The sequence below is a fragment of the Pogona vitticeps genome, chromosome 4 (assembly GCF_051106095.1).
Source record: "Pogona vitticeps strain Pit_001003342236 chromosome 4, PviZW2.1, whole genome shotgun sequence".
In the NCBI taxonomy this organism is placed as follows: Eukaryota; Metazoa; Chordata; class Lepidosauria; order Squamata; family Agamidae; genus Pogona; species Pogona vitticeps.
The window spans coordinates 161012596-161018109 of record NC_135786.1 but is presented as its reverse complement, the minus strand read 5'-3'; positions in this window follow the sequence as shown (position 1 = coordinate 161018109).

Sequence of the window (5514 nt, the reverse complement as noted above, 5' to 3'; positions counted from 1 at the left end):
ATGTAACTGATTTGTGCTCAGTCAGTTGCCTAAATAAGCACTGGAGGAATGCTAGGATGCCGATGCAACATAAAAATGAACTACTGCCTTTTCCTCTATTAGCCTGGGTAGCTCTCCACCAGGAGACAGCTGCTAAGAAAGGAAAGAGTAAGGAGATGTTTTGTCCAGAAGTCTTTTTCACTCTCCAGAACGCTTGCTACCTGGTTCTCTAGGCAGTCCTTTTCTCTTTGTGCCCAGCATCTCAGGGTGGATTCATTTTTTTCTCTCTGTGTGGCTTCAGTTGACCCAGTGTCTAGCACAGGCCTGGGACATGGTGGACAAAGTGCTTGACCACTGTCATGCCACCACCTCCTCCCTTGACCCTTGCCCAGCATGGCTAATCAATGCAGCCAGGCCTATAACATCTGAATGGGCTATATCAATAATTAATGGGTCTCTCCAGGAAGGCAAGATTCCCCTTGCCCTCAAGGAGATACTCATTAGGCCCATTAGGAAGAAACCGAGCTTGGCAGCGGACGATATTGGTAATTATAGGCCAGTTGCCAATGTTTCTTTCCTCAGCAAGGTAGTTGAGAGGGTGGTGGTCGATCAGCTGCAGGCTCTTCTGGATGAAACCAATGCCCTGGATCCATTCCAGTCGGGCTTCAGGCCATGCCATGGCATGGAAACAGCATTAGTCGCCCTGTTTTATGACCTGCTGACAGAGGCCAACAGGGGCAAAATGTCTCTGCTGGTCCTCCTCAATATCTCAGCCGCCTTTGATATCGTCAACCACAGTATTCTCCTGGGGAGGCTCTCCAAGTTGGGAATCGGTGGCCAAGCTCTTACCTGGCTCCATTCCTTCTTGGAGGATCATACCCAGAGAGTGCAGATTGGAGAGAGTTTCTCGGCCCAGTGGAGCCTCAATTGTGAGGTTCCGCAGGGCTCGATTATCTCTCCAATGCTGTTTGACATCTATATGAGGTCGCTGGGAGGGGTCATCAGGGGATACACAGCTTTGTGTCATCAGTACGTTGATGATACTCAGTTTTACATCTCCTTTTTTCCAACAACAGTGGATGCTGTCTCATCCCTTGAGCATTGCCTGGAGGCTGTTCAGCAATGGATGCAGGTGAACAGACTGAGGCTGAATCTGGGTAAGACGGAGGTCCTTTGGGTGGGTGCCCCAGACATCAGTGGTCTGGGAAACTCCCTTTCCTTTTGGGGGGTGACTCTTACCACCAAGAGTGAGGTTCACAGCTTGGGTGTAGATCTGGACCCAGCGCTCACCATGGAGACCCAGGTGTTGTCAGTGGTCCGTTCCACGCATTTCCACCTTTGGCAGATTGCCCAGCTGTGTCCCTATCTTAATGTGGGGGCGCTCACCACATTGGTCCATGAACTTGTAATCTCAAGATTAGACTACTGTAATGTGCTCTATGTGGGGCTGCCTTTGAGATTGACACGGAAACTTCAGATGGTACAAAATGTGGCAGCCAGACTTCTTACAGGGGTGAAAAGGTACCAATAATAATAAAGTAATTTCCACTGCTCCATGGATCTCATCTCTAGGCATTCAGGGAGTTGCCTTCAGTTATTCCCAATACCCCCATTTTTTACCTGAAATGCCCCCTCACAACCTCTAAATTAGAGTGGGGGTGAGCAAGAGTGCAATTTCATCACTTCGTTTGGGTGTGCATGAACTCTGTTAGATATGGGGAAGTGTCAAAAATACAAATTCCCAAACCTATAAGCAGGTCAGGGAGGGTCACAAACCTGGTAAAATGATCCCTTTGTCCTTTTTGTGAGGAGGGAGGGGAGGATTTCAAAGTTGAAACTGGGAGTGTCCACAATGGATGATGGGGAAAGCTACACTTTGCCCAACCCCACTTTAACCCATTATCAGTGAACTGAAACAGACCATGAAAAATAGAGCAATAACAGATTTTCCATGTTCCAGGTTTCATTGCACTTCTTTCTCAACTGTCTCTGAGTTTCAGGAATAACTTTGTATGCCTTGTATAGTAACCGTATTGTCAACTTTCAAAAGGAGTGTCATTGACTGCAAATTGAACTGTTCCAATATTTTCAAAAATATTTGAGCAATATTCCAACTAGTGGGTTGGAGCAGAGAGCTGGGGACTGGGGAGATTGTTTCTTCTTGGGTTTTCTAACTGAAACACTGACAGTTGCTAGATTGTGCCAATTTTCCATTCCAATCCTTGCAGATAATCATCTTTATCATTTTTCTCTTCCTTGCAAAGTTATTATTCTGCATGAAATAGCTGCATTTGTTGTACAGCAGTTAAGAGGTACACAATTCTGCTGTACAAACTAAAATGAATCTACAGTTCAACACCTGCACAACAGTTCATTTTAGATTGTGTCATGTCAGTTGTCCAATTTTAAAATGAAAAGAAAAGTGAAGTGCTTCTGCTTGTTTGTTTACTTGTGAGGGGGCTGGGTTTTTCTCTCTCCTTAGTTTAGTTTTATTAAAATTGTGCCAATCATAAGAACAAATGAGAAAAGAATGTGCATATCAGGACTTCCCACAGCAGATGCAGGTGGTGAGTGCCACCAGGATCCTTGGAAACAGGGCCACTGCAAAATAAAAGGATTATAGCAGTATGTTCCAGGAAGTCCAAGATGTGTCGTATAAAAGAAAGGAGGCAGCTCCTGCCCTCCCAAAACTGAATCAATACAGAGTATCAAGTTGAAAATGGGAAACAGAAGATATGGAGTGGAAGAGAAAATCATTGTTTTGAGGGGCTGAAGTCCTGGAGAAGACCATTCCTGTTAGGAAGAAGAAAATAATCATAACATTGTTTTGCAGGTCCCATATGCAGAACTTATTTTGTTCCTCCTTCACATATACAGTGCTACCTTGGTTCACAAACGCCTTGGTTAATGTAATTTTTGGTTTATGAATGAAAGAAAATCCATTGAAAATAATGCCTTGGTTTACAATTTCCCCCCCCTGCAATACAAAGCAACTTTGCATTGTGCCTGAGAAGTTTACAGTGCTGCACTTGTGCACGCATCCTTATGGGAAACCATGTTTTGGTTTGTGAATTTTTCGTATTACGAAACATCCTGGAGAACTCATTAAATTCGTAAACCGAGGTACCACTGTATATTATATTCTCAAAATTCTGTAACCTTTTAATACCAGATTGTATTTATTCTCATAACTAAATCATGCATCCAGAAGAGTGTATAATACTGTCTCAAACATAGAAAGAACCGAAGGGCGCTGTGATTTCAGGTGAAGAAAATACACAAACACCTGAGCATTATCTAAGCCTCTTTTTCTGGTATCACATCACACTAACGTCTCTTTAGAAATGAATTATTTGCACATTGCCATGCTGAGATCCTCCGTCAGTAAATGGATAGAATGAAATTCATTCTGGGTCTAGTTCAAACAATCTAATCAGTTGAGATTGGACTAGATTCCCATAGGAAACCAAGAAAATTCCAGGTTTTGTGATGTTCACCAGCAAGGGAACTATAAAGCTTATCATCTCAGGGATTTTATTTTATTTTTTGCACATCCATTTTGTACATTCATAACCTTGTCCTTCTAGCCACCTGAAAATGCATGATTTCCAGCAGTTGCTCATGTCATTTTACTGTTTGAGACTAACCAGCAAATGGTGCTCCTACCCATAGAACATTAGTCAAGGTGCATAGCATCCGCGGTGGGAAGGTGACGGCGTTCCGTGTCTAGTTGCACTGGCCATATGATCCCAGAAGATTGTCGTCGGACAAACGCTAGCTCTGTGGGTTGGAAACAGAGATGAGTGCCACCCCATAGAGTCGGACACGACTGGACAAATTGTCAAGGGGAACCTTTACCTTTATAGCATCCCAGACCAGTCAAGTTAGCACATGAGGCAGAAAATCCCACAAACAACTCTTCCCATCCCTGCCTGTAAAAATGCAACAACAGCAAAGGAAATAACTTCTAACCTCCTGCCTTGTCATGACACCTCCTTTTACCTGCTATTTTTTACTTGAGGCAGTTGCCTTACTCAACGCAACTGGAAAGTCTGCCCCTAACCATTGTATACGGTTGTTAGACATACATGTCACTTCTTAACAGTGAATTAACAAGGAAGATAAATTATAACAACAAACAACCCTGAATGTTGTGAGAAAGTTGGTTTAGTTATGATTTTTCCCTTACAACTCATACAGTGGCTCTGTTTAGCACTCATCAATTTGCCTAATGTTGACACTGCTATAAACTGTAGCTCCTTGTGCTATATATATATATATATTTTAAAAAAAGAAACTGCTTACAATGGCCATTTACAACTGTATTCTCCCTTAATTAGTCAGCACTGACTTGCGCTGCAGGCACAGCTCCTTTGGCTTTCAAGATCTAGGAATGTTAATAGTACAGTAGATCATTTTAATTATTATTGAGTTAATGCTGTGTCTCAAAGACCACCACATGCAAATCACACAGAAACGGCCTAAAATAACCCAAAGGTTGTGCTTTATCATAAAAGCTATGGGCCTGTCCCTTAAATTTAAGGAGGTTTACCTTCTTCAAATATCACTCTGCTATGCCTGAGGATGCCAGGATAACGGGGCATGGTAATTTTCACAGGGCTGTCAAATGCATGCAGTTTCACTCCATGCAATCACTAGAGCGAATCAAGCCATCCCCAGAGCACCCCTTCCCACACCTTTCTGAGTCCCTGTCAGGGTCTTCTACTTTTTCAGTGTAGCAATAATCATTGTGGTTTGTTCTGTTTCCAGCACCTGTGATTGCTTGGAATAGACCAAAAGCGAACTTTCTGGCTGTCAAGGCTCCTTCCATTTTGATTTTCTAATATAATGAATAAATAAGCCACTTTAAGATATCAGAAAATTAAACTCTCCCTCCGCTCCTTGGTCAAGGGGCAAGGGAAATGATTTTTTTTCAGTATAACATTACTGATATACTATATTCAGTATAACATTACTGATGTACTATATCACTTATAAAGACATTTTTAATTTTTTTTTTTTTTTTGCCTTGTCTGAAGAAATTGGCCATAGTCAAATTCACACTGGGCTGTGGGCAATTTCTCAACCAGCCAGAATTCCACTTTGCTCCAGCTGGAAATTGAAATATGCTTTGAAAGCTGGGAAGTTTCTGCACTAGGGAAAATTCTGAGCTGATGGAACAAAGACTTGAGACCAAGGTAAATGTCCAAGTTGGCTAGAAATAAACCAGGTCTTACAGCTCAGTCCTTGCCCTCACTTTGTCTATCCACCGTACCATTGTGGACTCAAACAGGAATCAGGCCCACAAGCCAGAAAGAGATCCTCACCTCTACCTCACAACAACCTGGGAATGTTGTTAACTACCATATTAATCCCATATAGCAGATGTGAGGAATTCAACTAAAAATAGGAAGACCTCTAAATAAGTTTGTGAAATTTGAATTGTGTGCTTCCTGGCACACAGGTCACATGTTAAACCACTTTGCCACACTGAGTTTCAAGCAAAAGATGATGCTGAAAAGGAGGAGGAGAAGA